Source organism: Solanum stenotomum, chromosome 9, assembly GCF_019186545.1.
Source record: "Solanum stenotomum isolate F172 chromosome 9, ASM1918654v1, whole genome shotgun sequence".
Lineage (NCBI taxonomy): Eukaryota > Viridiplantae > Streptophyta > Magnoliopsida > Solanales > Solanaceae > Solanum > Solanum stenotomum.
Window position 1 is genome coordinate 18,161,896 of NC_064290.1, and position 27,932 is coordinate 18,189,827.

At 38.3% G+C, this 27,932-nt stretch overlaps 1 pseudogene; it reads right to left on the reverse strand.

Annotated features, from left to right (window-relative positions):
- Positions 1-19,023: 19,023 nt before the first annotated feature.
- On the reverse strand, positions 19,024-20,352 carry LOC125877326 (uncharacterized; annotated as a pseudogene).
- Positions 20,353-27,932: the final 7,580 nt, after the last annotated feature.

Genomic DNA, 27,932 nt, shown 5'->3' on the forward strand with positions numbered 1-27,932 from the left:
GTTATAAATTGGTCATTGCATTCAGTTAGCTCAGCATTCAGTATCTATATCATGTCCAGATTATTTCATTGCTTTATTGCTTTGTTCAGTTATATGTTATTTCAGCTTTACTCTATCCTGCATGCTCAGTACCTTTCAAGTACTGACGCATACGTGCGCTACATCTTCTCGTGATGTAGGTTCAGGTTCTCAGCATTCAGATCACGCTTAGATCGGTTCCCGATCTTCAGTTCAGTAGAATCAGTTGGTGAGTCCTCATTCTTCGGGGACAATAGTCATGAGTTTCTTTTCAGTATTTTAGTCCTTTAGCTTCAGTTTTGCTAGACTTAGCTGGGGCCTGTCCCAACATTTCTAGTCAGTTTAGAGGCTTATTTCAGACATAGTTAGATTCAGCTTAGTATTTGAGTTTGATATTTCTTTTGTATAAACTCTCAGATTTGATATATTCAGTTATAGTATATGGGTACTCCCCATCTTTTCAGATTTATTTATGATTTAGCTTCCGCATCAGTTTATTTTCTTTAGTATGCTCATGATCATACCAGCAGGGTTAGCTTGGGATCACTTGTGGTCCTAGGTCCCGTGTCCGCGTCTCGGGGGTAGCTCGGGGCGTGACAAACTTAGTATCAGAGCATTAGGTTTAAGTGTCCTAGGATGTCTGAAAAGCCGCACTAGGTAGAGTCTTTTTCATAGGTGTGTAGTGTGCACCACATCTAATGGGAGGGAGGCTACAAAGTGTCTTTAGGAAAAATCTTCATTTTCTTGTTATTCTTATCGTGCGTAAGGTATGATCTAATTCCATTCTAACTCGACGTTCTACGTTTCAGTGATCATACCTCCCCGTAGAGCTAACGCCAGGAATGCGAATGTTAGGAATGCAAATGTTAGGAATGCAAACGCAGCTCCTCCAGTTCCAGATCAGGAAGTCTCAAATGCTGAATTCAAGAATGTCATTTAGATGTTGGCTCAGAGTGTCGCTAGCCAGAACAATCAGCGGGTTCAAGCTCCTGTGGATGCAAATGGTGGATCAGCAGCAGCAAGGGTCCGTGACTTTGTTCGGATGAATCCTCCAGAGTTCTTAGGATCGCAGACTGGTGAAGATCCCCAGAATTTCTTGGATGAGATCAACAAGATCTTTGAGGTAATGCAGGTCACTGGGAATGATCGGGTTGAGTTAGCATCTTACCAACTAAAGGATGTGGCTCATTTCTGGTACACTCAGTGGAAGGAGAACATGGGTACAGATGCCGCTCCTATTACTTGGGAATGTTTCAACGAAACCTTTCTAGACAGGTTTTTCCCCATAGAGTTGAGAGAAGCAAGGGCCCAGGAATTTATGATCTTGAGGCAGGGTAACATGACTGTCCAAGAGTATGGGCTCAAGTTTAACCAACTCTCCAGGTATGCTCCTCACATGGTTGCTGATTCCAGGGCACAGATGAATAAGTTTCTATATGGAGTGTCAGACTTAGTAAAAATAGAGTGTAGGAATGCTATGTTGTTGGGAGACATGAACATCTCTAGGCTCATGACTCATGCTCAGCAGGTTGAGGGTGATAAGCTTAGGGAACAGGCTAAGGAGGCTAAGAAAGCAAGAACAGGTAACTATGAGTATTCCCAACAGAAATCGGGTGGTGGAAATCGCTCGCAGTTTCAGCAGAAGTTTTCGACTCCAGCCCCTTCATCAGCTAGTGTTCTATCCCCCAGGTTCCGTAATGATCAGAAAGGTAGGGCGTCAGACTCTAAGTCTCAAGGTAGTGTTTCAGGCACCAAAACCTACCCAACTTGCCCGAAATGTAGTAAGAACCATCCGGGCGAGTGCCTTGTAGGTAAGGAAGGATGCTTTGGGTGTGGTCAGTCTGGTCATAGATTGAAGGATTGTCCTTTAAGAAAAGGTCAAGGAAGAAATAATGGTAGAGCTCAGTCTACAAATTCAGCAGCACCAGCAGGTCGCCCGACTCAACAGGGTAACTCTTCTGGTACTAGTGGCGGACAGCGCCAAAACAGGCTTTATGCTCTTCAGGCTCGTCAAGATCAAGAAGATTCTCCTGATGTAGTCACTGGTACGTTACGAGTCTTTGATCTTGATGTTTATGCATTGTTAGATCCAGGGGCTACTTTGTCTTTTGTAACTCCTTATATAGCAGTCCAATTCAGTGTTAGCCCAGAAACCCTTTCAGAACCTTTCTCAGTCTCTACTCCAGTCGGTGACCCAGTTATAGCTAGACGGGTATACAGAAATTGCCCTGTCACAGTCTCTCAGAAAGTCACCTCAGCAGATCTTGTAGAGTTAGAAATGGTAGACTTCGATGTCATTCTAGGCATGGATTGGTTACATTCATGTTATGCCTCAGTTGATTGTAGAACTAGGATTGTTCGTTTTCAGTTTCCAGACGAACCAATTCTAGAATGGAAGGGTAGTAGCTTAGCGCCTATGGGTCGATTCATTTCTTACCTTAAGGCCAGAAAGATGATCTCTAAGGGTTATCTTTATCATCTAGTTCGCGTTAAGGATTCTAGTTCCGAATCCCCAACTCTTGAGTCAGTTCCTGTAGACAGTGAGTTTCCAGAAGTGTTCCCAGAAGATCTTCCTGGAGTTCCTCCCGAAAGGGAAATAGACTTTGGAATTGATCTCCTTCCAGATACCCAACCTATCTCTATCCCTCCTTACAGAATGGCTCCAGCCGAGCTTAAGGAATTGAAAGAGCAGTTGAAAGGCCTTCTAGATAAGGGCTTCATCAGACCCAGTATTTCGCCATGGGGTGCACCAGTGTTGTTCGTGAAGAAAACAGATGGTTCTCTCAGAATGTGTATTGACTATAGGCAGTTGAACAAAGTCACAATCAAGAATGAGTATCCTATCCCCAGGATTGATGACTTGTTTGACCAACTTCAGGGTGCTAGTCATTTCTCAAAGATAGACCTCAGATCAGGTTATCATCAGCTTAGAGTCAGAGATAGTGACATTCCGAAGACAGCCTTCAGAACTCGGTATGGTCATTACGAATTTATAGTTATGTCATTTGGACTAACCAATGCTCCTGCAGTTTTCATAGATTTGATGAACAGAGTATTCAAGCAGTGCTTGGACTTGTTCGTTATCATCTTTATTGATGATATCCTCATTTATTCTAGGAATGAGGAAGAACATGCGAGTCATTTGAGAGTTGTTCTACAAACTCTCAAAGATCGCCAGTTATTTGCAAAATTTAACAAGTGTGAGTTTTGGTTACAATCAGTTGCCTTCATTGGGCATATTGTGTCTAGTGAAGGAATTCGAGTAGATTTCCAGAAGATAGAAGCAGTGAAACAATGGCCCAGACCTACCTCTGCTACAGATATCAAAAGTTTCTTGGGTCTAGCGGGCTATTACAGACGGTTTGTGGAAGGATTTTCATCCATAGCCTCTCCATCGACTAAGTTAACTCAGAAAAAGGTTAAGTTCCAATGGTCAGATGATTGTGAGAAAAGCTTTGCAGAACTGAAAACTAGGTTGATTACAGCTCCTGTCTTGACTCTACCAGAGGGTTCAGATGGTTATGTGATCTATTGTGATGCATCCAGAGTCGGCCTAGGTTGTGTGTTGATGCAGCGAGGTAAGGTTATAGCTTATGCTTCTAGACAGCTTAAGGTACATGAGAAGAATTATCCAACTCATGACCTCGAGCTAGCAGCAGTGGTGTTTGCACTTAAGATTTGGAGACATTACTTGTATGGTGTTCACGTAGATGTGTTCACAGACCATAAGAGCCTTCAGTATGTGTTCACCCAGAAAGAGTTGAATCTTCGCCAGAGAAGGTGGCTTGAGTTCCTCAAAGATTATGATATGAGCGTGCATTACCATCCGGGTAAGGCGAATGTAGTAGCAGATGCCCTTAGCAGACTATCCATGGGTAGTGTAGCACATGTTGAGGAAGAAAGGAGAGAGCTAGCAAAGGATGTTCACAGACTTGCTCGCCTAGGAGTTCGTCTTATGAGCATATCAGATAGTGGTGTAACGGTTCAGAATGGGGCAGAATCTTCTTTGGTAGTAGAGGTTAAGGAAAAGCAAGACAGTGATCCAATCTTGCTTGAACTTAAGGGTGCAGTCCACAATCAGAGAGTGGAGGTTTTCTCCCAAGGGGGAGATGGTGTACTTCGCTATCAAGGTAGATTGTGTGTTCCTGATGTGGGTGAATTGAGACAGCATATTCTCGCAGAAGCCCACAATTCCAGATATTCTATTCATCCAGGCGCCACTAAGATGTACCGTGATCTGCGGGAAGTCTATTGGTGGACTGGTATGAAAAGAGATATAGCAGACTTTGTGGCTAAGTGCCCCAATTGCCAGCAAGTAAAGGTAGAACATCAGAAACCAGGAGGTATGACTCAAGAGATTGACATTCCTACTTGGAAGTGGGAAGTGATCAACATGGACTTCATCACAGGTTTACCTCGTACTCGCAGACAACATGACTCCATTTGGGTGATTGTTGATAGGGTTACTAAGTCTTCTCGCTTTTTGGCGGTCAAGACTACAGATTCGGCGGAGGATTACGCCAAGCTTTACATTAATGAGATTGTGAGGTTGCATGGAGTTCCTTTGTCTATCATCTCAGATAGAGGTCCTCAGTTTACATCTCATTTCTGGAAGTCATTTCAGAAAGGTCTTGGTACTCAGGTTAATCTTAGCACAGCATTTCATCCACAGACGGATGGTCAGGCAGAGCGTACCATTCAGACCTTAGAGGACATGTTGAGAGCTTGTGTGATCGACTTCAAGGGTAGTTGGGATGATCACCTTCCTCTAATAGAGTTCGCCTACAACAATAGCTACCATTCCAGCATTCAGATGGCCCCTTATGAGGCATTGTATGGGCGTAGATGTAGATCTCCAGTTGGTTGGTTTGAAGTAGGTGAAGCAGCCTTGATAGGACCAGATTCGATCTTTGATGCTATGGAGAAAGTGCAACTCATTAGAGATAAACTTAAGACTGCTCAGAGTCGCCAGAAGTCTTATGCAGATGTGAGAAGAAGGGAACTAGAGTTCCAAGTTGATGATTGGGTTTTCCTGAAAATGTCACCTATGAAAGGGGTGATGAGATTTGGCAAGAAAGGGAAGCTCAGTCCCAGATATGTAGGCCCTTACCGGATCTTGAAAAGGATTGGTAAAGTGGCTTATGAGTTAGAGTTGCCAGCAGACTTAGCAGCAGTACATCCAGTCTTTCACACTTCTCTTTTGAAGAAGTGTGTGGGTGATCCAGCATCCATAGTGCCATTAGAGAGTGTGGCCGTGAAAGATAGCCTTTCGTATGAGGATGTACCAGTTGAGATTCTCGATCGTCAGGTTAGAAGGTTGAGAAATAAAGAAGTCGCTTTAGTCAGGGTTTTGTGGAGGAGTCAGTCTGTAGAGGGAGCTACTTGGGAAGCAGAAGCAGCCATGAAGTCCAAGTATCCTCACCTCTTTCCTTCCGATTCCATTCCAGCTTTAGGTAATAGTTCCTCTCCAGTTTTTCAGTCATTCATGCATAAATTCAGTCTTAGAATCATGTTCCTTCAGTTTGTACTTGCATTTTAAGCGTATTTGCATGTCCTTGGAACTCAGTTCAGTCAGAAATTCAGTTCTCAGTGTTTAGTGGTAGGGATTGCAACCCTCTCCCTCTATTTCAGCTAGATTAGTCTTCATTCGAGGATGAATGGTCCCAAGGGGGAGATAATGTAACACCCCGTATACGAAATGGACCAAAGATGCAGATTTTGAGAAGTTGCAGGTGCAACTTACGGTCACCATCCACGGACCGTAGGTCAAACAACGGCCCGTGCTGGTGGTCCGTGGTTCACCACTGCAACCCCTCCCCAAACCAGCTCAGAAAATTGGCTAAGTCCCGACTCACGGACAAACCCACGGTCCGTAGATCAGACCACAGTCCGTGGTCTGTGTCCGTGGATCGAGACTTCCCTTACCAGCCTCTGACACAAACTATGGTCGACCATCACGGACCCTCATTCGATCCACGGTCCGTAGGTCTGACCGTAGATTAGGTTAGCAGCTAGTTAGACGAAAAATATTGATACATCAACTTCAGATGGTCATAACTTTTAGCACAAAACGAATTATGTGTCCCATAACATATGGTTAGATAGATAATTGAATTATCTTTCCAACGCCACCAAGTTTTCTAAATTCTGACCTCCGAGTAAAAAGTTATACCCGTTTTAGTGAAGCCCTGTCGGGCAGACTCGATCTATGGACCCAATCGACGGACCGTAGGTCCATTCCGTCAGTCACTTCGACAGCAGTTAATTCAGGGGTCTTTTGGTCTTTTCCTATTTCGTTTAACCCCTAAGATACGTCGTTTAGACCCTAAATCATGAGGTTTTAATTAGTTTTAAGCCTAGAAACATAATTAGAACTTACCTTAGTCAAAATCATTAATCAAACTTAGAAGAATTAGAATCAAGAGAGGAGAAAAAGGTCAAGAACCCTAGTTCAAGAACGCAACAAGGTTCCATCAGTTCCAGCCCCGAAATCGAAAGATTTCTCCATGGAATTCGTCACCAGGTATGTGGGATTTCACTAGTGGGTTCCTTTCGCCCATTAGGTCCCTAGAATTCAGTCAGATTCTTGATTCACTTATTATGAATAGACCTAGGGTTTCTAGAATTACAGCAGATCATCATGAATTAGTTATTTAAATGTTCCAAATCAGATTATCATGTTATTGCTCAGTTTATCGCATGAATTTCAGAACCCTAGCTATGTATTTCTTTAGTTCTTGAATTACACATACTAGGTCAGATATTTCAGTATTCAGTTTTACATGCCTCAGTTTATGAATGCATCATTATCAGATTAATTGTTGCATTCTCAGTTTGCATGTTCAGTTTCGAGCTATCCAGTATTTACAGAAATTTAATCGTAACTAGTTAACCACTTAATTCATTGGGAGTAGCATAATACCGAGTTGGACTAGTGTTTCAGCGTACCCATATAGTCCCAGAACTACGAACCACGTTGGTGTAAGTCCCATCTGTGGGCAACATCAGTTTAGTGATCACGTTAGCATGCCTCTATACCTCTGGCAGGGTATATTGGGTTCTCTCGATGGGGCGTACACATCGGACTCCACATTTAACTTATGTGGTTTTATGTCGGTTATTAGTAGCTCCCACAGTTCAGTCAGATTCTATTGTATTGACCATTTATCAGTATATTCAGTATTCAGTATTCAGTCTCAACAAGTTATAAATTGGTCATTGCATTCAGTTAGCTCAGCATTCAGTATCTATGTCATGTCCAGATTATTTCATTGTTTTATTGCTTTGTTCAGTTATATGTTATTTCAGCTTTACTCTATCATGCATGCTCAGTACATTTCAAGTACTGACGCATACGTGCGCTACATCTTCTCGTGATGTAGGTTCAGGTTCTCAGCATTCAGATCACGCTTAGATCGGTTCCCGATCTTCAGTTCAGCAGAATTAGTTGGTGAGTCCTCATTCTTCGGGGACAATAGTCATGAGTTTCTTTTCAGTATTTTAGTCTTTTAGTTTCAGTTTTGCTAGACTTAGCTGGGGCCTGTCCCAACATTTCTAGTCAGTTTAGAGGCTTATTTCAGACATAGTTAGATTCAGCTTAGTATTTGAGTTTTATATTTCTTTTGTATTAAACTCTCAGATTGGATATATTCAGTTATAGTATATGAGTACTCCCCATCTTTTCAGATTTATTTATGATTTAGCTTCCGCATCAGTTTATTTTCTTTAGTATGCTCTTGATCATGCCAGCAGGATTAGCTTGTGATCACTTGTGGTCCTAGGTCCCGTGTCCGCGTCTCGGGGGTAGCTCGGGGCGTTACACCTATGGACCGTAGATCAATCCACGGTCAGTAGGTCAGTATCGTTGATCGAAATCGCGTCCTGAAACATTTTGTTCCTTTTTTCATTTTCTTTTTAGTTAGGACTTATTTTTCTATTTATTGGGCATGTAATCCTCATTTTTGGAGGTTAGACTTTATTACTTTTGTCCTAGTTTTTTGGCTTTGGAGATTAACTTGCAATTTTAGCAATTCTTAATTTCCTAAGCTTGTTTTGAAGATTTTGGTTTGGAAATTCAAGATGAAATTCTGGTTTTATCATTCTCATTACGTAAGTTCATGATTTCTTCTTCTAAAAATATGAATTGTGTTCTTACTAATATGGGTAGCTAAATCCACAACTAAGGTTGTGGGAACAATGAGTTATTAACGAAGTATGAATAGTACCTAAGTAATTCCCAAATAGTGTTTTGCATGCATTGATAATTCTTTCATCTAGAAGTCTTTTTAACAGTGCGCAACGTTAGAACTCGCCTTGTTGCTACTTGCCGGACCAAGGAGGTAGTTAATAAGAAAATAATTATCAACATAGATTTAGTGCGATACTATCTAATTGAATTAATGGTGATTGGTGCGAGGGTGAAAACTAAGCCATACATCGATGTGACGTCTAATATGAGGTAATGGTAAGGGTTAGTAAATTACACTCATGTAGCTGGACCAAGGTGTGGGGTGATATTCTCTAGATGTCGGAGCAAGGATTAGAGATACAGAACTTATTGATTTGCATGTAATACACTAAGAAGGGATTGCTATTACTAGGATTATGTAGTTATGAGCTTATGGGGAACACGTAGGCCCTAGTTTCCTTTTTAATTTGATAACAACAGAAGTTTGAATCTTGCTTACTAATTACTTTCATAATTTCCAAAATTTGTTACACAAATTCCCCCCATCCCCCGTTTTACTTATTTGTCTCAGAAATACATTGGCTAAACGAATATAATTGTTATTAAACTTAAGTCTAAACCATATTCCTCATAGATCGACCCCAACCTACAAGTTGGGTTCTTTACGTGATAACGATCGCTTATGCTTCTAAAAAGAGGTGTAATTTGAGCGTATCAAATTTTGGCGCCGCTGTCGGGGAATAAGGCTTTTAGATTAAGTTTAATTATATTATTGCACTTTAGTCAAATATTTCCTAATTTTACTTTTTCTTTTGTATTTTGTCAATCTGAGGGTCTTACTCTAGTGTATGCCAAGTACACGGAGCCAAGACGAACCACTTACTCCCTACAATCCCGAACTGAATAGAACTTTACTGAGAATGAATAATCAAGGAGTTTCGGTTAACCCTATCGGGGGAGAGTTAGGTGAAGGTGTTGGATTGCAACCTCCGAGGGTAATTCATGAACCACAAGGACCACGTCTGCATGAAAATTTCAGGGCAAACATTTGTGGTGACCAGTAGCTTGATGCAGATGCTTATAGCGTGGGGCTTGTTTGCGGGGTTGCCAGCGGATGATCCACATGCTCACATAGCCAAACTTAATCATGTCTGCACAAGTTGTATAGGTTGATCGGATTGGGATATGAACGTCATTGGGTTGCGTGTGTTCCCCCTATCATTGATCGGAGATGCTTTTGTGTGGTTCAATTAACTCCCTTACAACTCATCTATACATAAGAGTAGTTGACAGAGGCATTTTTAGCAAGATTCTTTCCGGTGTCCAAGAAGTTGAACAAGAAGGATAAACTCAACAACTTTGTAGCATTACTTGGAGAGTCCGTGAGTAGTTCTTGGGATAGGTTCACTGCCTTTATGAGCGGTGTCCCGAATCACTGTATTGATAATGAGTCACTGAAGGAGTACTTGTACTGAGGACAGGATGATAATGGTAAGGTAGTGCTCGTTACTATTGCGGGAGGTTCGTACGGTGAATGCACTTTTGCATAAATTACAAAGAAAATGGAGAAGATATCTCGAAATAATAAAGCATAGAGCACTAGAGAGTCAGATACTATGAGGAGCACATTTGCCCTTGAAGCTACAAACAACCAGCCCGCAGATGAGATTCGCGAGAAGATGGCACAAATAAGAACTGAACTAGGGTTGGTGTTAAAGCATGTGACTGGAGGAGCGGAGAAGGTAAATGTTGTGAACTATTTGACTAGAACTCCACCACCGGCAAATAAGTATTATTTTGAAGAGGATGCTTATGCTGTGAATGAGCAGACGGGGGGTTTTCGACCAAACGCCCAAGGTTCCAACACAGATAATTGGCGCCAAGGTCAAGGAAACCAATGTCGAAACTATGACAATTACAACTGCGAGGGTCAATATGTCGGGGATGGGAACTACAATCGCGACAATAATTACAATCGGAACAACTATGGCAATAGAAATGATCGGGCTGGACCTTATGCTCCTTCTCAAAACCGAGATTCTGCTCCTAGGGAAACTGGAGGTAATATGTCACGTATTGAGGATATGATGCAGAAAATGATAAAGAGGTTTGTCGTAACTGATGAGAATGTGAAAGAGATGCGAAATGACTTGTCTGGTATTGGTAAAAAAGCTGATGCCCACGAGTGTCGATCAAGCATCTTGAGCTACAGATGACTCAGTTGTCGACTACAGTAAACCCACGTCAACCTGGCATTCTTCCTAGTAATACTATCCAAAATCCAAATAATGATGGACATTTCATGGCAGTCACGACTCGAGGAGGTAAGCATACCATTAATCCACCTATGTCGTCTGGGGTAGAAACTGATGCTAGTAAAGATGATGACGGATTGCAGCATTGTAGCCCTATTGCAACTAGGTCCCTTGTGCAGAAGAAGAAGGATCCTGGTGCCTGTACTATTCCATGTACCATCGGGTTGTTGCATTTTGCTAAGGCATTGTGTGATCTTGGGGCTAGCATTAATCTGATGCCATTGTCGATTTACAAAAAGTTAGGTTTGGGAGATCCAAAACTGACTGCGATGCGATTGCTCATAGCCGATAGAACTGTGAAGAGGCCCATAGGTGCGCTCCATGATGTACTAGTGAAAATGGAGTCGTTCATCATTCCGGTATATTTTGTGATTCTTGAGTGCGAGGTTGATTTTGAGGTTCCCATTATTCTTGAGAGACCATTTTTAGCTGTGGGGCGTGCTTTGGTTGATATGGAAAAAGGGTAGATGAAATTCAAATTGAACAATGAAGAGGCGACTTTCAATATTTGTAGGTCTATGAAGCAAAGTAGTGAGCTCCAATCAATATCGGCAATAACCTATAGAGTTGAGAGTGTTTCTGAGGTGCATGTTGAGAAGAGATTGGGTGTTGAGGCACTAGCAGCGATTATGATGAACTTTGAGAGTGATGGTATTGAAGAATGTGATGAGTTGGTCGCCGCACTTGATAGGTGCGAATATCGTGCAAAACCAATGAAACTGGAGTTAGACATGAAAAATCATGAGTCCCCATCTGCAAGACTGTCTGTTGAGGAGGTGCCAAAATTAGAGCTTAAGGCTCTACCATCACATTTGAGGTACGTATTCTTGGGAAAAGATGATACTTTACCACAGAGACCAACTTTTTGGTACCTCTGATCTACGGAAGGGATCCACGAACCGTAGGTCAGCCTACAGACCATAGATTCCCACAGTAGGTGGCCACTGAAGCCACTGTCCAAATTTTTTTTATGTTTTTCATTTTTGTTCATTCGTAGTTCTAAAATCTTTTTGAGTGTGTTTTGAGTTTATTTTGGTACTAATTAGACATCTACAGCTACCATGGCGCCTAAGAAGCAAGTGACCTACTCCAAAAGGGGCAAATCAAAATCTGTGGCGCCTACTTTTAAGGTGATTGATGAAGACACGGACGCAGAAAAGGATCCAGCATATGTTCCACCGGCCACGAGGACATCCCATATTGCACCTTGGGGTATCCAGAATACATCCCGACAGGTGGTCACCGACGTAATCATTGTCTCTCAGTCTTATGAGGAGAACACACTAATCAGGTCACCGGTTGGTTCTGCTTCTGGTTCTGAGGCTGGTTCTACTTCCGGCTTAGAGTCTGCCTCTACTTCCGGCTCAGAGTCCACCTCTGCTTTTGGTTCTGAGCTTGCCCATGCTTTCCAGCTTTGATTCTGGATCCGCCATAGGCTCAGGTTCACATGACAAAGCTGCTTCGTCTGATAAGGCCACTAGTTCGGGAGAAGTCCCGGTGCCACGAAGCTACGACCCTGATCCGGTGGCTGGGGAGCCAAACAAATGGTGTGTTGAGGGCCAATGGCAAATTTATTGGGATGCCAAGATGAAAAATTACAAAAAGAAGATGGCTCGACTTATTACAGAGGAACGCAAAGTCCTCACTGGGAGCCTACACACGTATGAGTGGATGGCTCGAGAACCAGACACCTATAGCGAGGAGATTGTGAGGGAGTTCAATGCTTCTTAAGCGGCTGCTCTTTGGGGCTCTATCCATAAGAATGCCAGACCCACTGCCCAAGCACCCCTCATAGCTACACTAGTGCGCAGATTTTCTGTAGACATCTTTGAGACCACCATCCGTCGGTTCCTCTATGGTCCTAGCCCTGATCACTCTTGGGCACTCAACACGGCCGAATTTGACTACAAATGGAACATTGTATGGGTGGAGAGTTCCAGCGGAGCGCCGAGAAAAGAGAGACTTTATTACACTGGCTAGCTAGTCAAAGTGCTACTGACGGAGAGCGAGTCGAGTGGGTCACCACTCCGGGCGTGAGCATCAAGAAGGCCACTCTCACATTTGTGGCTAAATTTTTTGGTTGTTGGTTTGCAATCGGATTTCCCCCACGAAGGCTGACAACGCACTAACTTGGGACCGCACGGTCATTGTAGCAGCATTGGTTGCGGGTTTCGAGATTAATTTTGCCCGCATGCTCATTACGGAGATACATGAGAGGACTTTCAAAGCCTCCATCACTTACCCTTTTCCTTGTCTCATTTTCCAGTTATGTAGGGACTTTGGAGTGCCGATATGGCATTGTGACAAGTTGATCTGGCCCACGCAGAAAGCCGCAGGTTGATGTGCTGCTCCTAGGAGCTGATTTAGTAGATGTTGTAGAAAAAATGCAGGGTGATGATCCTGCCACTCCAGCCCACACTGATGATGTCCCTGCCTCCTCGTCTCAGACCGCGAGTCGGGCTCCTAGCTCGTCTAGATCCACCCCACCTTTAGGAGCTACTGTTGTACCATTTGCTAGGGTTCAAAAATTGGAGGCTCAGATGGCCATGCTGCTCCACCATGTCCGGCCATGGATGCAAAAGTCGATAGCAGAGTCTGAGGCCAGAATGGAGCAAAGGATGCAAAGCATGATGGACCAGAAGGTCCAGGTCGTTAATAAGTGCCTCGATGCCTTTGAATTGAGAATCCTCGAGCGACCAATCCCGACCACAAATGTATCATCTTTTCGTACCAAGTTAGCCAGTCTTCAGGCTGACATTGATGTCATTCTTACCACCCCTTCAGTTGAGCCTCAGGCTGCACCTACTGCTTTGTCTGGCGATACGGTCATTGATGCATTATTCAGTGGAGACGCAGAGGAGCAACCCGAGTCCACACGTGCCTGAGGTAAGAGGCACCGATCTGGACACACATTTGAGGATGAAAGAGCCAAGAAGAGGGAGCACAAGCATGAGAAGCAGGTTAAAAGGGGCTTCAATAATAGATGAGCAATTGCGCCAGGAGAGGGTTCGTGAGAGTGTTGCTAGGGCATCAAGTTCTATGCCCATTTCGGATGTTTCGAATATTGTGGGTCATGATGTGAGCACCATTGATGGTGCAGTTAGACTGATTGGTAGCATTACTGAGTGTGTTGTGATTGCTGAAGTGGGCACTACTGAGGGTGGCCCTAATGTTGATGTAGCAAGCTCTGGGAAACAGGACCCACCCATTTGTTGATCGTTCGCTAGAGCTATGTACCACAGGTTTGCTTCACCCAAATCCATTACTTTTTACTATTTTTTGTGTGCATTGGGGACAATTGCACCTATTTTTCGTTGGGGGTGGGGTAAATGGATTGTGAGTGATAGGGTGAAGTCTGGGTAACCTAACTCATAATCCTCTCTTGGGTTTTTTTGCATGTGTTTTCCCCCAAGAGACTACTTAATTTCTATTGAATCGACATGTGTTAGGATTGTATGTGTAGAAGCATGAGAAAGATTGAAGCATGATGGCAAAAATATGAAACTTTTTGAAAGAAATGATACCCGTCCAAAAACTTTTATGATATGTGCTAAAATCTGTAGGCTAGAATGAGTTGAATGTGTTGGCTCTGAGTATGACATGATAATAAACCAACTTGATGGCATGACTTAAGCTAGAACTTAAACTGGATAATCTGATAATCTGATGATGAAACGATATGCCAAAAGTGTGTGAGAATAGTTGATTGTTCAAATAGTTTTTGTGCCAATCTAGAACTTGCCCGGTAAGTCCTGCTAAAACAATCTACTCTAGAGGCTAGGAAGTGATCATAGGCCCTTGTTTTGATAAGTCCACAAATTGCCTAAAAGAAAAATCCAACCAAATGAAATAAATGCTCCCTTTGATCAAAATGCTTTGAGCCTAAATTAGACCATTTCTTTCTAAACCCCTAACTCACCTTCCCATAATCTACTATGTTGGCCTCGGTCATTCCTTGGACATGTGCACCTCGACTTAGGCCAAAATACTAAGTTGAGGGTGGCTAATGTAAAAAGTAACCTCAATCTTGGCCCTGATCCGACATCGGGTATTGTGCACCTCAACCAATGGAAAATCCATAAGTTGAGGGTGGCTATGAAAGAGGAAACCGAAAGAAAAATGGGTATGAAAAGAGTTTGATGTTGAAAAAGAGAAAAAAAAAAGGCAAGGATGTGGCTTGTTGAAAGCTAAAGAAAAGAATAAAACGCAAGAAAAAGATTAAAGTGAAAAATAAAGAGCTACAAAGTCTAAAGTCACATCCATGGTTGAAGAGAATCAAGGGAAAGAAGGTAAAACGGTAGGATGTCAAGAATAGGGCAAAAAAGAGGTAGAATGCCTAATGTAATGTCAAGGAGGGCAGAAAGTCATTAAAACATACCCAAATGTACCACATCTAACCCTGAGCCTATGTTACAAGCCAAGAAAGTCCTATAGTGGTCCTAGAACCTAGTTTGGAGAGTCTAAGCAGTGAAAATAAGGGCAAGCCTATGGTATTGAGCACTAACTGTACTTGAAGTTACTTCTCAGTGTGAGTGTTAAATAAATCCTTGTACACAAAATCAAATTTATTGTGTTAAAAAGGGATTTCATTTGAAGTAAGGGCACTAGTTACATTGTCGAAAAGTTGGTACCTTGGTGATAGTAAAACAGTGTATAATGTGTGTCGGTTGGTCAGTCTTTGTCGTGTTTGGATCCGCACAAGTTAGCTTGTTGAGACTGAGAGAAAAGATTTGCACTCGAGAAGAGAGTCGGGGTAGAGAGCCATGTGATTGCTTGTGCTTGAAATGCTTGCTTCTATACAAAGTGTCGTTTAGAGTTTTAGTGTGTCGCTTGAGGACAAACAACGAATTTAAGTTGAGGGTGTTGATATACCATGAGTTTACGATATTTTTAATACATTTCACTTAAGAGTTGTGTGTGTCTAGGGCCATTTTGTATTGGTTTTTATGTATTTTTCTCATATTTGCAGGAAATATGTTCAGACGTGGAAATTGAGAGACGCAGCTGAAGGATGTGCAAAAAAAGGGATCTACGGAGGTGATCCACGGACTGTAGTCCATTCACACTCCATAGATGGGTGTTGTAGATGGGCAGGCAAGGCTTGAAGGAAAATTAGGGAATTCTTGACCAAGTGTGGAACCACGGTTGCAATCAACGGATCGTAGATTGATCTACAGACCGTACTATTGATCTGTCAAATGATTTAGAGAGGGGTTCAAGTGCCTGATTTTGAAGATTCTAAGTATGGAGCTACGGAGGAGGATCCATGGATCGTAGATCAATCCACGGTCCGTAGGTCAGTATCGTTGATTGAAACCACGTCCTGAAACATTTTTTTCTTTTTAGGACTTATTTTTCTATATATAGGGCATGTAAACCTCGTTTTTGGAGGTTACACTTAATTACTTTTGTCCTAGTTTTTTGGCTTTGGAGATTAAATTGCAACTTTAGCCATTCTTAATTTCCTAAGCTTGTTTTGAAGATTTTGGTTTGGAAATTCAAGTTGAAATTCTGGGTTTATCATTCTCATTATGTAAGTTCATGATTTCTTCTTCTAAAAATATGAATTGTGTTCTTACTAATATGGGTAACTAAATCCATAACTAGGATTGTGGGAACAATGAGCGATTAACGAAGTATGAATAGTAACTAAGTAATTCCCGAATAGTGTTTTGCATGCATTGATAATTCTTTCATCTAGAAGTCTTTTTAACGGTGCGCAACGTTAGAACTCGCCTTGTTGCTATTTGCCGGACCAAGGAGGTAGTTAATAAGAAAACAATTATCAATATAGATTTAGTGTGATACTATCTAATAGAATTAATGTCGATTGGTGCGAGGGTGAAAACTAAGTCATACATCGATGTGACGTATAATATGAGGTAATGGTAAATTATACACGCGTAGCGGACCAAGGTGTAGGGTGAAATTCTCTAGATGTTGGACCAAGGATTTAGAGATACATAACTTATCGCTTTGCATGTAATACACTAGGAAGGGATTGCTATTACTAGGATTATGTAGTTATGAGCTTATGGGGAACACGTACGTCCTAGTTTCCTTCTCAATTTGATAACAACAAAAATTTGAATCTTGCTTACTAATTACTTTCATAATTTCCAAATATTGTTACACAAATCCCCCCCCCCCCCTCTTTTTACTTATTTGTCTCGGAAATACAATGGCTAAACGAATATAATCGTTATTGAACTTAAGTTTAAATCATATTCCTCGTGGGATCGACCCCAACCTACGAGTTGGGTTCTTTACGTGATAACGACCGCTTATGCTTCTGAAAAGAGGTGTTATTTGAGCGTATCAGAAGTATCAGATACTTAGGAAAAAGGTATGTGTTGGCATTAAAATTATACTTCCTGAATTGAAAAAGAAAGGAGAAAAAAATAAATTTTTAAACATACGAGTAGAATCTTATAATATTAGTCCAAACTTTATATATAAATTTTAAAATATCTATTAAATATACATAAAATTAAATTGTAAATCTGATCACCATCGTTTGAAGTCTTTATCTTAAATTTCAAATAATAAGGTTTTTTTCCGTTGTAAGAATTAAGAAATATTGTCTCTATCTATCCAATTAATCAAATTTAATGATGTGCAATTCTTTGGGAAAAGAAGTGGTGACCTTTAAAAAGAAAACATCAGTTGTTTGCTTTTTATAACATTCCAGATTTTTTTAGCAAGCTGAAAGTTATAAGTTATATAATAGTACTCTGCCATTCTAGGGTGTCCAGTTGGACATTTTTCGTCGTAAAATTATGTTGTATATATATGTCAAATTCTACATTTAATTAAATGATATGTATTGAAAGTTGGACACCTTTGACAAAAGTTAATCCAATAGTAATAGATGTCCATTTGATTTAAGAAGTGTTGGGTTCAAACCTCAAATAGCACAATGTTTTTCCACACACCATTATCTGGCATAACTTGATTCGTAAGAAACAACTTATTTCGAGATAAGTTATTTTGTGATTTTATTTTAAGTATATATGAGATAAGTTTATCTTAAAATTAGGATTAAATATTCTTTATTCCTTGTACCAAACGAGTCTTAAGAATATAAATATTTTCTTGGTGTATTTTTACATGTCTAGTATTGACGTGGTACACTCTTTTAAATGGAGTCCGGAGCCGAAAGGGTAAGAAAATTTTCTAAAAATTCCAAAAGGGCAACAAAATTAATTATAGGACCAAAAGGGCAACTTTCTAACTATTTTTTTGACGTCGTCTAAATTAGGTTAGTCGTTGCAAGATGCGGAATTCCATGCGCTTGCAAGGGACATCAATCGTGAGCCTCATAAGGCTCAGCTGCGCCTTACAAGGCGCATGATTGTCAGCGCCTTGCGGTTTTTTTTTAAATTTTAGCATGAGTTTATTCCACATCTGTTTGAAAAAAATACATGATAACTTATTTAAGGATGGGATTATTCTGTCTCTTCTCTGCATCAGTCTGTATTTCCAATTTCATTACCTTCTTCCTCAGCATCCTCCTTTTTTGGGTCCTTTTATCCGAGTTCGGAGTTAAAAGGGCAAAAAAATTGTCAAAAATTTCACAGGAGCACATCAAATTCTTTTTTTAACCAAAAGAGCAAAATCTCTCCTGACGAAGTGATTTTTCTTCTAACAAATATTGACGTTGTTACTCCTTAAAAAATAAAAATCGCTGCCACAACAGCATTTTTCTCGAATTTTTAATGTTGTTGTGGCAGCGATGTTAATGAAAAAAAGAAATAAAAAATTGGACAAGATCGCTGCTATAGCAGCGTCTTTATATTAAAAAATAATAATATTTTTAAAATTAAAATTAGCTGCGATTTTCTTTAAGAATTTTTGTTTTAAAAAATATTAAAAATCGCTACCCCGACATCGATTTTCTTTAAAAACCTTTTTTTTTCTTTAAAAACCCTTTTAAAATGGAGATGGAAAACAATGTTCCAAAGGTTTTTTTAAAAAAAAAAAAGAAACCAACGATTTTTTTTTTAAAAAAAATCTTTAAAAAATGGAGATGGAAAACAATGTTCCAAAGGTTTTGAAAGAATTTAAAAAAAAAAAAATCGCGATTTTTTTTTTGATAAAAATGTTGTTATAGCAGTGATTTTAGTTTGTTTTTTTTTGAAAAAAAAAAGAATTTTTGAGAAAAATGTTGTAGGGGCAGCAATGTTAGAAAAAAAATTTGGACAAAATCGCTAATGTGGCAGCGATTTTTATTTTTTTTAATGAAGTAACGGTGTCAATATTTGTCAGAAGGAAATCGCTTTGACAAAAGCAATTTTGCCCTTTGGGTTAAAAAAATTTTGATTTGCCCTTTTGGAATTTTTGGCAATTTTTTTTCCCTTTTAGCTTCGAACTCCCATATAATATACTGAATCTAAAATGTATTACAATTGTTATGTTTATTTTTTTCTCCAATTCACGATTTTAAAAATGTATTATATCTAAATTTCAAATATTCAAATACTATTTAAATTAATTTATGTATTACTGACTACCAAAGTAAGAGATAAATGTGAGAGAAAGTTTCTTCAAAAAAGTGTGAAAGAGAGTTACTCTCATAATTTTACAAGTCGCCTTGAGAGGCTCTTTACACTCTAAGTCATCGTCACAATGATCAATGCTACACGGATCAATCATAACAATTTGAGAGAGAAGTCTCAATAACAAATATGAAAATTAGGTATGTTTGTAACAAAGTAAAAGTCAAGTGAAAACACCAACTAGAATTCAGCAGGAGCAGTCGTGATATCATATGGCTTAGCATAAAAACGTCCAAGTGCAATAACTATGTCTCCAGGAATATGAACAAATGATTTTGAATATGGACGAAATTTAAATGACTTCTCCTCAGTACTCCGGAGCTGACTCGGATCAATCGTGATAGAATCACTTAAATGAGCAAGGGATGCAATTGGAAGTGGTGTGTTTGATTGAATCTTTATGGCAACAACATTGCAGTGGAGGTCATATGACTCGATTTGACCATCAAATGATCTTTCATCAAATATGTGCACGATAACCTAAATAAATAGTTATAATTATCAAATAATCTAACAAGAAATTGGCAAGAAATGACATAAAGAGGATCACCAATAATCAAGAGAATAACAAATACTAATTTGGTTAAAGAAATTATTAGATAAATTTGAAAATGGGATGAAAAGAAATCACCAACCGCTATAGAATTAACTATCCACACTTTCTATAATAGTCTCAGAACATTGAAATATCTTCTTTTCTCCTGCAATGAACATAAAAATAACAACAATAGACAAAAACTTTGAAATATCTCATTTTCTCCTGCAATGAACATAAAAATAACAACGATAGGTAAAAACATTGAAATATCTCCTTTTCCCCTGCAATGAACATAAAAATAACAACAATAGGTAAAATGCTAACAAAAGTTAGAACTAAAAACTAATAGAAGTGAAAAAAAATTAAATCTCCAAAAGCAATAAAGAAACAAATATAGAAGGGAGCAAGCAACAAATATGAGAAGAAATAAAACTATCATGAATAAATAGCCAAATATGATTTAAGACTGACGACAAATGTGGAAACTTTTAAAGCTGTTCTCTTTGTGTAAACATCTAAATGATTATTTCAAGGATTCATATAAAACTCTTGTTCTGTTGGACTCAACTTTATTGATTCTCTTACAATATCAGAACCTGCGTATATAATTTACAACAAACAACATATGGAAATTAATGAATTTTGATATCAAAAAGTTAGAAGACACTCACTGTACTGAGCCTCCTCCTTTGGCTCCCTCTTCCACCACTTCCTTTTGAAACTATCATAATTCATAATTTACCTACAAAATAAGTCATTTTACTCCGACATAACCATTTCAATGATTAAAATCAAATAAATATTAGTATGCGATCAAGTTAGCATTTAACGATTTCAACACTTGTGAATATTCAACTTAAATTGTACCAAAGTCGTCTCCTGTATCACCACATCAATAAAACTGTGGGGTCCATCCCCATTATTGACTTCAACAATTGTTGCATACAATTGTCAATGGTTGGCAAATTTCCAGTGGCAGCAAATATTGAGAAACACAACAATTAAAAGAATTCGGTGGCATAACTTTGACATATTGTGGATGATGTTGAAATTTGTAGTTACAAATTTCTTCAATAAAAGGAGCTCATTAGCTCATTTGTAAAATACACCAAGTTAGAGAGAAAAAATATTTGAGAGCAAAGTGAGGTATTCCATAGACTATATAAGAAAAATAGTTTGTGAATAAAAATATAGTGTGAGAGGTATTTTAGTAGGTGGAAATCAAAAGAGTGTTATTCCTTTTGAATGTGTAGTAGTCACTTGAGTATTGTATTCGTGACTACACAGTGTAAAATTCCTTACTATAGTGATATCAGTTACTCCTCTTGGCCCGTGGTTTTTCCTATATTTAAAAGGGTTTTCACGTAAAATTATTGGTGTCATTATTTTTCCATTTTATTTTTATTATTTTGACCATATGTATTTTTGTGTTAGTCCGCATTTTCTCAAAAAACTGGTATCAGAGCCAAGGTTTTATCTGAGTATGCTATGTGATTGCAACACAGTCTAAACTTCCACATTAAAAAGATTTACTTTGATTTGTAATAACTATTTTTTTGAGGGAAAATGATGGAAGCCAACACAAGTAGAATGGTTACTTTGAATGATGTTAATTATGTCATTTGGAAGGGAAAAATAGAAGATCTGTTTTATGTCAAGAATTTTACAAATCAATTTTTACCACTGTAAAGTCTGATAATAAAACAGATGAAGAGTGAAATCCATTTCATAAGCAGGTTTGTGGATTCATTAGGCAATGAGTTGGCGATAATGTGTTGAACCATATTTCTGGGAAGACACATGCTCGAACCATATGGGAGCATCTTGACAGTTTGTACGCTCAGAAAACTGGCAACAATAAAATGTTCTTAATAAAGCAGATGTTGAGTTTAAAGTATTATGATGGTTCTCCGATGACAGACCATCTGAATAATTTTCAGGGGATCGTGAACCAATTATTTGCTATGGGCATTAAATTTGATGAAGAAATTCAAGGTTTGCTTCCACTTGGTTCCCTTCCAAACTCTTGGGAAATATTTAGAACTTCATTGTCAAATTCAGCTCTGGATGGTGTGATCTCTATAGATTCCGCCAAGAGTAGTGTCTTGAACGAAGAGATGAGAAGAAAAACTCAAGGTTTTTCTTCGTCGGATGTCCTGATAACTGCCTCCAGGGGAGAAAGAAAACTCATGGTTCTTAGAATAGAGAACAAAATAGGAGCAAATCTAGAGGTAGACTTAAGGATATTGAGTGCTCTTATTGTGGCATGAAAGGGCACACAAAGAAATTTTGCAGGAAGTTGAAGAGGGAGAACAAAAATAAAGACGAAACTAAAGAAGATGGCAATGAAAATTGCCTAGTCACCATCACCATTGAAGATCTTGTTACCGTCCTTGATGCGGATATGATAAATATTGCTTGTGATGAGTCAAACTGAGTTTTGGACACTGGTGTCACATCTCACGTGACATCAAGGAAGGATTTTTTTCTCTTCCTATACTCTTTGTGATTTTGGAACCTTGAGTATGGGTGATGAGATTGTTTCTAAGGTGGTTGGTATTGGTACAATTTGTTTGGAAACTAGTGTTGAAATTAAACTAGTTTTGAACAATGTGAAGCATGCACCTGATGTTCATCTGCACCTAATTTATGTTGGTGTTTTGGATGATGAAGGATATGTTAGTACCAACGGTGATGGAAAATGGAAACTCATTAAGGGTTCCTTGGTTGTGGCTCGTGGTAACAAACGTCGTGGTCTAAACTGGACTACGACTTCTACTTGTGTTGATATGGTGAATGTGGTTGAGAGCGATGGCTCTTCAACGTTATGGCACAAGAGGCTTAGCCACATCACCGAAAAAGGACTTAATGTTCTAGCCAAGAAGAAATTATTGTCAAATTTCAAAAGTGCTAAATTAGAAAAGTGTGAGCACCAATTCAAGAAAGACAGAGTTGCTTGAATTGGTGCACTTTGATTTATGTGGTCCAATGAAGACAAGGGCATTGGGTGGTGCACTCTACTTTGTCAATTTTATTGACAACTGCTCGAGAAAACTTTGGATCTATGTCTTGAAGACTATAGACCAAGTGTTAGGTGTATTCAAGCAGTTTCAGGCTTCAGTTGAAAGAGAAACTGGAAAGAAACTGAAATGTATTCGTACTGATAATGGTGATGAATTTTGTGGACCATTTGACGAATATTGCAAGCGTCAAGGTATTAGACACCAAAAGACTCCTCCTAAAACTCCTCAGCTTAATGGTTTGGCTGAGAGGATGAACAGGACCTTGATGGAAAGAGTTAGATGTTTGCTTTCTGAAGCAAAGTTGACGAACTCATTTTGGGGTGAGGTTTTATTGACCGTTGCACATGTTATTAATCTATCTCCTTCTGTTGCTTTGCAAAGTAATGTGCCAAATAGAGTTTGGTATGAAACGATGTTTCCTATGACCATTTAAAAGTATTTGGTTGCAAAGATTTTGTACATGTGCCGAAAGATGAGAGGTCAAAGTTAGATGCCAAGATAAGGCAGTGCATCTTCATTGGATATGGCCTTGATGAATTTGGTTACAGGCTATATGATCCAATTGAGAAGGAAACTCGTGAGAAGCCGCGATATTATTTTCATGGAGAATCAAACAATTAATGATATTGACAAAGCAGAGAAGATAGAATCTTCAAGTTGTGATGGCATAGATCATCTAGATGAACCTCACACAAGTATGCATGATGTTGTTGGGCTTATGATCTTGGTGACGCCCATAATCATGTAATGAATCAACATGTTGATGTTGATAATAACAATGATATTGTTATTGATGATCCTCATGCTCATGAAGTTGTGGACGAATCAAATATTTTGCTTAGGAGGTCCACAAGACAACGGGCTCCTTCCTCCCATTATTCACCCAATGAGTATGTGTTACTCACTGACGGGGGAGAACCGGAATGTTATGAGGAGACCATGGAAGATGAGCACAAAGATCAATGGATTGAAGCCATTCAAGATGAGATGAAGTCTCTGCATGAGAAACACACTTATGAGTTGGTAAAATTACCCAAAGGCATGACAGCTTTGAAGAACAAGTGAGTGTTCAAAGTTAAAAGTTGAAGAACACAACTTGAAGCCCAGGTACAAAGCTAGATTGGTTGTTAAGGGATTTGGTCAAATGAAGGGTATTGACTTTGACGAAATATTTTCTCCTGTTGTGAAAATGTCCTCGATTCGTACAGTTCTAGGTTTGGCTACTAGTCTTAATTTAGAGATTGATCAGATGGATGTGAAGAGGACTTTCCTTCACGGTGATTAGAAGAAGAGATTTATATGGAACAACTTGAGGGCTTCAAAGTAGATGGTAAAGAAAATTTTGTGTGCAAACTCAGAAATAGTCTCTATGGACTAAAGCAAGCTCCTAGACAGTGGTACAAAAAGTTTGAATCTGTTATGGGGGAGCAAGGCTATAAAAAGACTTCATCAGATCATTGTGTATTTGTACAAAAGTTTTCTGACGATGATTTTATCATCATTTTGTTGTATGTGGATGATATGTTGATTGTGGGCAAGAATACTTCCAAGATTGACAAGTTGAAGAAAGAGTTGTGTAAGTCTTTAGTTATGAAAGACTTGGGTCATTCCAAGAAAATTTTGGGCATGAGAATTACTCGTCTCATAGATGAAAAAAAGATTTACTTGTCACAGAAAAGGTACATTGAACGTGTACTAGAGCGCTTCAATATGAAGAATGCTAAGCCTGTTAGTACACATCTTGCTGGTCATATAAAGTTGAGCAAAAATATGTGTCCTACAGCTAGGGAGGAAAAAGAGAGCATGTCCAAAGTTTCATATTCCTCCGTCGTCGGAAGACTAATGTATGCAATGGTATGTACTAGGCCTGATATTGCTCATGCAGTTAGTGTTGTCAGCAGATTTCTCGACAATTCGAGAAAAGAGCATTGGGAAGCTGTGAAGTGGATACTCAGGTATCTTAGAGGAAGCTCAGATGAATGCTTGTGTTTTGGAACATCAGATCCAATCTTGAAGGGATATACAAATGTTGATATCACAGGTGACCTTGATAACAGGAAATCCACTACTGCATATTTGTTTACTTTTCCAGGAAGAGCTATATCATGGCAGTCAAAGTTGCAGAAGTGTGTTGCACTATCTATAACTGAAGCTGAGTATATTGCGGCTACTGAAGCCGGCAAGGAGATGATATAACTCAAGAGATTTCGTCAAGAGCTTGGTTTACATCAGATGGAGTATATTGTCTATTGTGACAGCCAGAGTGCAATAGACTTGAGCAAGAACTTCATGTGCCATGCAAGAATAAAACACATCAACGTCAGATATCATTGGATTCGTGAGAAAGTGGAGAGTGAATCATTTCACGTCAAAAAGATCCACACAAGTGAAAATCCTGCAGATATGTTGATCAAGACGATACCGAAAGACAAGTTCGAGTTATGCAAAGAACTTGTGGGTATGAGCTTTCTTTAAAGAAGATGAAGATACCTCCTTCCAGTGAATGAGACTGGAGGGGAGATTTGTGGGGTCTAACCCCATTATTGACTTCAACAATTGATGCATGCAATTGTGAATGGTTGGCAAGGTTGGCAAATTTGAAGTGGCAACAAATGTTGAGAAACACAACAATTTAAAAAAATCGATGGCATAACTTTGACATATTGTGGATGATGTTGAAATTTACCGTTGCAAATTTCTTCTATAAAAGGAGCTCATTAGCTCATTTGTAAAATACACCAAGTTAGAGAGAAAAAATATTTGAGAGCAAAGTGAGGTATTCCATAGACTATATAAGAAAAATAGTCTGTGAAGAAAAATAGAGTGTGAGCGATATTTTAGTAAGGTGAAAATCAAAAGAGTGTTATTCCTTTTGAGTGTGTAGTAGTCACTTTGAGTATTGTATTCGTGACTAGACAATGTAAAATTCCTTACTATAGTGATATCAGTTGCTCCTCTTGGTCCGTGGATTTTTCCTTATTTGAAGGGTTTCCACGTAAAATTCTTGGAGTCATTATTTTCCCATTTTATTTCCATTATTTTGACCATATATATTTTTGTGTTAGTCCGCATTTTCCCAACAAAAACATACCACAAAAGAGCATAAACAAAAGTCAGATACTTAAACCAGGTTTGAAAGCATAAGGAAGAATACATACATACAACAAAAACGCATTTGAATGAAAAAACACGAAGGAACAATAGAACGGAAAAAGACAAAAAAAATCAACAACAAATAACATAAAGCAGACAAAAGAAGCCTTCCATGTTGCTCTATATATATCCTACATTCCATGTTTCCCAATTGAAACTATGTTGTTATGTCCCAACTAATACCTATGTTGCTAGTCTTCATAAGTGTAATCATAAGATTATATTAAATTTTTAAAATAAAAATTAATTATCTAAAATTAAAAATCTATGTTAGACAAATAAAGGCCTTTATAAATGATTTATATTAAATATTTAAGATATATATTATCTTTTAAGAATATGTTAATCAACAAACATATGTTCTTAACTAATATTAATAATTGATTTATATTTTTCAAATTAGTATAGTTTAATTGAATTAATAATAAAAAGTAGAAGTACAAAATTTATGAACATCATAAAATACATGTTTGACAAAAAGATTAATATTGTAAATATGATGTCATAAATTATGAAAATATTTGATAAAAAGATCATGTATCAAGTCTAACTAAAAAATAAATGGGTTGCAATGTGAAATATCAGGTCAATACTACTTAAACAAATGAAACCAAAAATATAACATAAGTTTTATATTCAAAATTAAAAAATTAATATAATACTCTTACGCCAAATTTCAACATACCGTACATAAATATGATTTAAAAGTAAAGAAAAATGTAAATCTATAACCTTATTCAGCAATGAACTCTACTTTAATTTAAAAACTAGAATACTAACAAAATTATGCTAATGAAAAAATAAGCATAAAATAAATAATACGAAAAATCACATGGACTCACAAGAAGCAAAGGTCGAGAATGAGAAGAAAATGAAATATAAATAATATAAAATAAAATATATATTTTTAGAAAATTTTAAAATAATAAAATAAATTTTAAAAAAATAAAAAATAATAATTAAAAAGTAATAAGCTTGTAATTACACCATGTTATTACCAGCAATTCACAACCCTCCTTGAGAATTGGAAAATGTAATTACCTCATGTTAATTACACTCAATTACCTAGAGACCCAGTAATTACATGGTCAACCAAACATGTCAGACAATGTAATTACACCGAATTACACCAAATTCAATTACTAGGGTGACTTTTCAAACAGGCCCTATGTAATTACACCGAATTACACCAAATTCAATTACTAGGGTGACTTTTCAAACAGGCCCTAAGGAAAAATTGTTTAAATACTTAATGTCATAATCTCTAAAATACCTTATCATTTAAATTTTCTTACAAAAATCCTTTTTTCATTCTCTCTCTCCTAATCTCAGAGACATCCCTTATCATTACTTATCATTTGATATATAAGTAATAATTATGACAAATTTTATTATATTGTAGTACCCAATACATATATCCGTTGTTATTTGTCTAAAAAGCTATGTATTTGGAAATTAATATATCTGATAATAGAGTAGAGACCAATGTATCTGACAACAGAGGAATATATCCGACACAATAAAATCTTAAGTATTGCATCGTTTGCAATGTATTCAACAATAGAGGAATTTATCCATGAAAATCAATGTATCCAATAAGAGAGTAAAGATCTCAATATCCGACAATGGAGGAATGTATATGATGCAACAAAAACTTAAGTAATGTATCGTTAGAAATGTATCCAATAACAGAGAAATGTATTCGTGTAACACCCCTAAATACTAACCAAGAGTCTCATGTCGATTTACCGTTGTTTAATTACTAGAATATGTTTTAGTCTCATTTTGGGAACTTGAAGTGTTGTGAAAATTTCCAACTTGCTTAGCATAAATTCTTATCGTAATTTAAGGATTTGTGATGGGGTGTTTAGGTAATATCCTAATTAAAATTATGTTTAACTTTAAAAGGAAGGTAAGGGATATACATATAGATATATATGTATGCTTTTTGGGCAGCCAACTTTTTGTTTGGGCAGCCCCTTTTGGTGACATCTGTACAGCTGATAAGTATCACCTTTGTAACTATATATTTTCACACCTCCTTCAATTAAATTCATTTCCCTCAAGTCTAAGAACATTAGAACCTTAGCTTAACATATTGTTCTTCAAAATCACAAGAGAAAACGTGGCCCTTTTTGG